The sequence below is a fragment of the Heterodontus francisci genome, chromosome 29, assembly GCF_036365525.1.
Source record: "Heterodontus francisci isolate sHetFra1 chromosome 29, sHetFra1.hap1, whole genome shotgun sequence".
NCBI classification, from domain to species: Eukaryota; Metazoa; Chordata; class Chondrichthyes; order Heterodontiformes; family Heterodontidae; genus Heterodontus; species Heterodontus francisci.
In genome coordinates, this window is record NC_090399.1 from 67,303,554 (window position 1) to 67,312,078 (window position 8,525).

Consider the following 8,525-nt stretch of genomic DNA (forward strand, 5'->3'; position numbering starts at 1 on the left):
CTATAACAGTGTGGCTGTAGTGAACCTGCCTATAACAGTGTGGCTGTAGTGAACCTGCCTAAAACAGTGTGGCTATAGTGAACCTGCCAGTAACAATGTGGCTGCAGTGAACCTGCCTATAACAGTGTGGCTGTAGTGAACCTGCCAATAACAGTGTGGCTGCAGTGAACCTGCCAATAACAGTGTGGCTGTACTGAACCTGCCTATAACAGTGTGGCTGTCGTGAACCTGCCTATAACAGTGTGGCTGTACTGAACCTGCCTATAACAGTGTGGCTGTCGTGAACCTGCCTATAACAGTGTGGCTATAGTGAACCTGCCTATCACAGTGTGGCTGTAGTGAACCTGCCAATAACATTGTGGCTGTTGTGAACCTGCCTATAACAGTGTGGCTGTAGTGAACCTGCCTATAACAGTGTGGCTGTAGTGAACCTGCCAATAACAGTGTGGCTGTAGTGAACCTGCCAATAACAGTGTGGCTGTTGTGAACCTGCCATTAACAGTGTGGCTGCTGTGAACCTGCATATAACAGTGTGGCTATAATGAACCTGCCGATAACAGTGTGGCTATAGTGAACCTGCCGATAACAGTGTGGCTATAGTGAATCTGCCGATAACAGTGTGGCTATAGTGAACCTGCCTATAACAGTGTGGCTATAGTGAACCTGCCGATAACAGTGTGGCTATAGTGAACCTGCCTATAACAGTGTGGCTATAATGAACCTGCCTATAACAGTGTGGCTGTAGTGAACCTGCCTGTAACAGTGTGGCTATAGTGAACCTGCCTATAGCAGTGTGCATATAGTGAACCTGCCTATCGCAGTGTGGCTGTAGTGAACCTGCCTATAGCAGTGTGGCTATAATGAACCTGCCTATAACAGTGTGGCTGTAGTGAACCTGCCCGTAGCATTGTGGCTATAGTGAACCTGCCCGTAACAGTGTGGATGTAGTGAACCTGCCAATAACAGTGTGGCTATAGTGAACCTGCCTATAACAGTGTGGCTATAGTGAACCTGCCTATAACAGTGTGGCTATAGTGAACCTGCCTAGAACAGTGTGGCTATAGTGAACCTGCCTGTAACAGTGTGGCTATAGTGAACCTGCCGATAACAGTGTGGCTACAGTGAAGCTGCCTATAACAGTGTGGCTATCGTGAATCTGCCTATAACAGTGTGGCTGTAGTGAACCTGCCTATAGCAGTGTGGCTGTAGTGAACCTGCCTATAGCAGTGTGGCTGTAGTGAACCTGCCTATAACAGTATGGCTGTAGTGAACCTGCCGATAACAGTGTGGCTATAGTGAAGCTGCCTATAACAGTGTGGCTATAGTGAACCTGCCTCTCACAGTGTGGCTATAGTGAACCTGCCTCTCACAGTGTGGCTATAGTGAACCTGCCTATAACAGTGTGGCTTTAGTGAACCTGCCTATAACAGTGTGGCTATCTTGAACCTGCCTATAACAGTGTGGCTATAGTGAACCTGCCGATAACAGTGTGGCTTTAGTGAACCTGCCTAGAGCAGTGTGGCTGTAGTGAACCTGCCTATAACAGTGTGGCTGTAGTGAACCTGTCCATGGCAGTGTGGCTATAGTGAACCTGCCCATTGCAGTGTGGCTATAGTGAACCTGCCCATAACAGTGTGGCAATAGTGAACCTGCCCATAGCAGTGTGGCTATAGTGAACCAGCCTAAAACAGTGTGGCTGTAGTGAACCTGCCTATAACAGTGTGGCCACAGTGAACTTGCCTATAGCACTGTGGCTATCGTGAATCTGCCTATTATAGTGTGGCTATAGTGAACCTGCCTATAACAGTATGGCTGTCGTGAACCTGCCCAAGCACTGTGGCTATAGTGAACTTGCCTATAACAGTGTGGCTGTAGTGAACCTGCCGATAACAGTGTGGCTATAGTGAACCCGTCCATGGCAGTGTGGCTGCAGTGAACCTGCCTATAACAGTGTGGCTATAGTGAACCTGCCGATAACAGTGTGGCTATAGTGAACCCGTCCATGGCAGTGTGGCTATAGTGAACCTGCCGATAACAGTGTGGCTGTTGTGAACCTGCCTATAACAGTGTGGCTGTTGTGAACCTGCCTATCACAGTGTGGCTGTGATGAACCTGCCAATAACAGTGTGGCTGTAGTGAACCTGCCAATAACAGTGTGGCTGTAGTGAACCTGCCTATAACAGTGTGGCTGTAGTGAACCTGCCTATAACAGTGTGGCTGTAGTGAACCTGCCTATAACAGTGTGGTTTGGTTGATTGGGCGGAAAAGTGGCAAATGGTATAATGTCCGGAGAAGTGTGAAGTAATGCATTTGGGGAGGGCAAACAAAACAAGGGAATACACAATAGGATATCGAGAGGTGTAGAAGAAATGAGAGACCTTGGAGTGTATGTCCACAAGTCCCTGAAGGTGGCAGGACAGGTAGATGGAGTGGTGAAGAAGGCAAATGGAATGCTTTCCTTTATTGACCGAGGTTAGAATACAAGAGCAGGGATGTCATGCTGGAACTGTATAAAACACTGGTTAAGCCACAGCTGGAGTATTGTGTACAGTTCTGGTTACCACATTACAGGAAGGACATAATTGCTCTGGAGAGAGTACAGAGGAGATTGACAAGAATGTTGCCAGGGCTTGAAAGTTGCATCTATGAGGAAAGATTGGATAGGCTAGTGTTGTTTTCCTTAGACAGAGGAGGCTGAGGAGTGACTTCATGGAGGTGTACAAAATTATGAGGGGCTGAGCTAGAGTAGACATGAAGGGCCTGTTTCCCCTAGCGGAGAGGTCAATTACCAGGGGGCACAGATTTAAGGTGATTGGTAGAAGGATTAAAGGGGACATGAGGAGAAACATTTTCGCCCAGAGTGTGGTGGGTATCTGGAATTCACTGCCAGGAATGGTGGTGGAGGCAGAAACCCTCAATTCATTTAAAAAGTACTTGGACATGTCGCTGAGGTGCTGTAATCTGCATCCTGTAACCAGGTGCTGGAAGGTGGGATTAGATTGGGCAGCTAGTTTTCTCAGCTGGCGCAGACACGATGGGCTGAATAGCCTCCTTCTGTGCCGTAACTTTTCTCTGGTTCTATGGTTCTAGCAGTGTAGCTATAGTGGAACCTTCCCATATCAGTGTGGCTAGAGGCATACGTTACACTTGGTTTTCTTTCGTTCTTGGCCTCATCCTATATTTTTCTGTGTCACAAGCTGCCAGAAATCTGAGGGTTCAGGATGGCTCCCAGGTTGTCAGCTCCCTAGGGAACTCTTCACTGTGTCTCTCTCTCCTTGACCATCTGCTGCAGTCCTTAGCCCTTTCTCCCCAACTCTCTTCTCTTACACTGTTTGAGTTGTCCAGCTCTTTAGTGGGTGCATTTTAGCCCTAAGTGCAGGCCAACTGCTAGTTGAAACCACCACTGCTCTTCCCATAACCATGCCTGTTCTTCATTTTCCTCAGTGAGCACTGGATATTTTCTCCAATTTATCTTCCAAATTCCTGGACTTCTCTGGACATCAAGACTACACTTCTGCATGGGACTGGACCGGAAGATTCAGCTGCTGCATCTCGAATCTGCAGCTCAGGTGTTCAAATTTTACAGTAACTTTGATCAGCTTACAGACCTTTCCCTACCGCTGCTGTTCCCTGCTCAGTCTGTGACTGCATCTATGGTTCTACTGCTTTATGAGCTTCAGCTAGCCTTTGGTTTCTGGACAGAGAATCACTCTCCTGGGCTGAAGTACAATTTCTCCACCATCTCTGCAATGTATCAACTTCACCGTTGTTATTTTTTGTGCCCTGCAATTGATTCTGCATTCCACCGGGATCTTCATTCCCACGAAAGGACTTTCTCTCTCTCCGAGTTCACTGGCTGTTTATCCTCCCTTAATCTCTCCCTCCATCTAAACCCTCTAACCCATATTTAGAGCCACCTCCTTGAACTTGCCATCTCATGTGGCCTTGCTACTCCCAATGTGTCAATTACCAATAAGACCATCTCTGATCACTTCCTTGTACTGCTCTCCATACACATTCCTCATCACCCCCCCGCCCCCCCCATCCAATCCTACTTCCTTCTGTGTCCATCCCTCGACAAAACTCTTCCCCAATTTCACCGACAACTACACTTTCAAAGTCCCTTTGGCTTTCCAGTCACCAGCGACCGATCGGCTCAACTGCACCTTTGATGCTCTTTTTCCCATTAAACCCATTACGCTCCCTCAGTCTGGTCATTCCCGATGGTAGGGCCCTAGGAACGCACACTTCAATGGATATGATGGACAACTGGTTGAGCCATCCATCGCCACATCTGGATCAACCACATAAACACAATCGGTTCTTGCTCTCATCTTCTAAAACTGATCACTATTCCAAGATCACCCTGGAATGCAAACGTGGGAACATCGGAAGAGGAGTAGGCTATTCGGCCCCTCGACCCTGCACCACCATTAGATAAGATCATGGCTGATCTGCTTGTGGTCTCAACTCCACTTTCCTATCTACACCGCCCCCCCCTCTACTGCCTTATAACAGTTAACTCCCTTGTCGATCAAAAATCTGTCTAACTCAGCTTTGAATATACTCAATGACCCAGTCTCCACTGCTGTCTGGGGAAGAAAATTCCAGACTAACAACTCTCTGAGAGAAAAACTTTCTTCTCATTTCCGTCTTAAAAGGGAGACCCCTTATTTTTAAACTGTGTCCCCTAGTTCTAGGCTCTCTCACAAGAGGAAACATCCTCCCAGTATCCACCCTGTCAAGTCCCCTCAGGATCTGATATGTTTCAATAAGATCACCTCTCATTCTTCTAAACTCCAGTGGATACAGGCCCAACCTGCTCAACCTTTCTTCATAAGATAAACCTTTCATCCCCGGAATTAGTCGACTGAACCTTCTCTGAACTGCTTTTAATGCAATTTTATCCTTTTTCAAATAAAGAGACCAAAACTGTACACAGTACTCCAGATGTGGTCTCACCAAGACCCTGTACAGCTGTCACAAAACATCTCTACTTTTATACTTGAATCCTGTTGCAACAAATGCCTAAAATAATTTGTCTTCCTAATCACTTGCTGTACCTACATACTATATTTTTGTGATTCATGTACCAGGACACCCAGATCCCTCCGTCCCAATGAGTTCTACAATCTCTCTCCATTTAAATAATATACTGCTTTTCTATTCTTCCTGCCAAAGTGTACAAGTTCACATTTTCCCACATTATACTCTTACTGCCAAATTTTTGCCCAATCACTTAATCTATCTATATCCCTTTGTAGATTGTTTACCTCCTCTTGACAACTTACTTGCCTTCCTATCTTGGTGTCATCAGCAAATTTAACTACCATACATTAAGTTCCTTCATCCAAGTCATTGATATAGATTGTAAATAGTTAAGGCCCCAGCACTGATCCCTGTGGCAGTTGACTAGTTACAGCTTGCTAACCTGAAAATGATCCATTGATTCCTACTCTCTGCTTCCTGTTAGCGAACCAGTCCTCTATCCGTGCTAATATGTTACCCCCTACACCATAAGCTCTTATTTTGTGCAAAGATAATCCCGGCTTCTTTTCTCAACTGAAAATTATCTTCTTAAACAATTCTCACCTGTCTTCTCCTCTCTCATCTCTAACAAGTGCAAGGAGATCATGGATTTCTTTGTCACAGAGATTGGGACCATCCAATCAGCTGCCTCTGTCACTTTGCTCTCTTTCCCCTCGTTCACTTGGCCAAACTTTCTCTAATGCTCCCCACTGCCCTCGCCCTGAACTCGCATCTTTCTCTAGTTTCTCTCCTATCTCCCCTCATGCCCTTTCCGAGTGCACCTTGTCCAGGAAACCTACCTCCTGTTCCCTTGACCCTATTCCCACTAAGCATCACCCAACATCCCCTCCTGGTTTCCATATTAGCCGATATTGTAAACAGTTCTCTCTCTCCTGGTGTTGTCCCTCTCTCCTTTAAATCTGTGGTCATCACTTTGTCCTCAAAAGAACAACCCTTGTTCTCTTGATCTTTGCAAACTACCGCTCGATGTCCAACCTCCCTATCCTCTCCAAAGTCCGTGTTGTCACCTCCCCAATTCGTGCCCATCTTTCCTGGAATTCCAGGTTTGAATCCCTCCAGTCAGGTTTCTACCCCAGCCACAGCACCAAAATGGCTCCTATCAAAGTCACAAAAGACATCCTGTGTAATTATGATAACGGCAAGTGTATCTTTCCTCGTCTTTCTCGACCTGACTGCAGCCTTTGACATGGTTGATCCTCCTCCAAAGCCTCTCCACTGTCACCCAGGTGGGTGGGACTGTTCTCACCTGCTTCCGTTCTTATCTATTTAACCAGAGTATCTCCGACAATGGCTTCTCATCCTGTTCCTGCACAGTTACCTCTGGTATCCCCCAAGAATCTATCCTTGGCCCTGCCCTATTTCTCATCTACATGTTGCTCCTCGGCGACATCTTCCGGAAGCACAGTGTTAGTTTTCACATGTACAATGACGAAACCCAGCTCTACCTCACCACCAACTCTCTCGCCTCCTCCACTGTCTTTAAATTATCAGACTGCTTATCCCACATCCAGTACTGGATGAGCACAAATTTTATCCAACTAAATATTGCGAAGACCAAATTCTATTCCCTTGCCACTGACTCTATCCATCCATCTCACTTGCAATTGTCTGAGAATAGACCAGAGATTTGTAACCTCAGTGTTATAGTTGAACTTGAGATGAGCTTCCGACCCCATATCTCTAAGACCACCTATTTCCTATTTAACATCGTCCACCTCTACCCCTGCCTCAGCTCATCTGCTGCTGAAACCCTCATTCATGCCTTTGCTACCCCTAGACTTGACTATTCCAACACACTCCTGGCTTCTCTCCCACATTCTACTCTCTGCAAACCTGAGGTCCAAAATTCTGCTGCCTGTGTACTTACTTGCACCAAATTCTGTACACCTATCATCCTGTGCTCACTGATCTATACCAGCTGCCAGTTAAGCAATGTTCCAGTTTTAAAATGCTCATCCTTGTTTTTGAAACGCACCATGGTCTCACCCTCCCTGGCTCTGTAATCTCCTCCAGCCCCACAACCCTGTGACATTCCAGCGCACATCTAATTCCGGCTTCTTGAGCATCCCTGATTTTAATCGCTCCACCATTGGTGTCCGTGCCTTCAGTTACCTCGGTCACAAGCTCTGGAATTCCCTCCCTACACCTCTCCGCCTCGCTTTCCGCCTTTAAGACTCTCCTTAAAACCTACCTCTTTGACCAAGCTTTTGATCACCTGTTCTAATATTGTCATATTTTGTTTGATAATGCTCCTGTGAAGTGCCTTGGGATGTTTTACTAATTAAAGGTGCTAAATAAATACAAGTTGTTGTTGTTTTTTATTGCTTGGTTATTTCCTTGTTCTGTCTCAATGCCACCTGCTTGTCTGCCAGCAGGACACTGTGAAGAGGGAGAGAGAGAGAAAGAGGGAGAGAGAGAGAAAGAGGGAGGGAGAGGGAGGGAATAGGATTAGGGTGAGAAAGAGAGAGCGAAGGAAATAAACAGAGGGGTGAATGGAAGAGACAGAAAGAGAGAGGCAGGGAGGGAAGGTGGGAGAGAGAGATTGAAAGAGAAAGAGGCAGGGATAGAGAGACCAGAAGGGAAAGAGAGAGGGACTGAGAGGGAGGGAGAGGGGAAGGAGGGACGGAGAGAGAGGCAGGAAAGAGAGCAAGGGAGAGATAGAGAAAGAAATGGAGTGAGGGAGGGAGAGAGAAAGAGAGAGAGAGGGAGCAGCAAAGCATAGGGTTAAGGTTAGGGAGGGAAAGAGAGAGAGAAAAACAGAGAGGGAGTGGGAGGAACTGAGAAGGAGAGAGGCAGGGAGAGGGGGCGAGGGAAGGAGGGAGAGAGCAAAGCAGGGTGAGGGAATGCAACAGGGAGAGAAAGAGTGGGAAAAAACATGAGGCAAGGAGAGAAAGAGAGAATGAGGGGCAGGGCGAGTGTGAAAGAGTTGGGAAATAGAGTGGGATGGGTAGATTGAGATTGAGAGGGAGGTTGGAAGTGAAGGATGGATGGGGAGACAGAGTGAGTGGGAGGGATAGAGATATGGAGAGCGACAGAGAAAGAGACAAAGGGAGGTAGATAGAGAAAGAATGGGAAAGAGAGAGAGAGATAAGATACGAAAAAGATATAACCAGCCCAGTCAACCCTGCAAAGTCCTCCTTTCTAACATCTGGGGGCTTGTGCCAAACTGCAGGAGAGCTGTCCCACAGACCAGTCGAGCAACAGCCTGACATACTCACTGAATCATACCATACAGACAATGTCCCAAACACCGCCATCACCATCCCTGGGTATGTCCTGTCCCACCGGCAGGGCAGACCCAGCAGAGGTGGCGCACAGTGGTATACAGTCAGGAGGGATTTTCTCTGGGAGTCTTCAACATTGACGTCTCATGGCATCAGGTCAAACATGGGCAAGGAAACCTCCTGCTGGTTACCACCTACCGCCCTCCCTCAGCTGATGAGTCAGTACTCCTCCATGTTGAACGCCATTTGGAG

At 47.0% G+C, this 8,525-nt stretch overlaps 1 protein-coding gene across 1 annotated transcript in view; it reads left to right on the forward strand.

Annotated features, from left to right (window-relative positions):
* LOC137345672 (protein phosphatase 1 regulatory subunit 1A-like) overlaps nucleotides 1-7,335 on the forward strand; it is a 191,383-nt gene extending 184,048 nt beyond the window's left edge. The window contains exon 6 of the mRNA XM_068008936.1: nucleotides 3,445-7,335. The gene's annotated coding sequence lies outside the window, so the exon portion shown is untranslated. The remainder of the gene's footprint in view (nucleotides 1-3,444) is intronic.
* The last annotated feature ends 1,190 nt before the right edge of the window (nucleotides 7,336-8,525 follow it).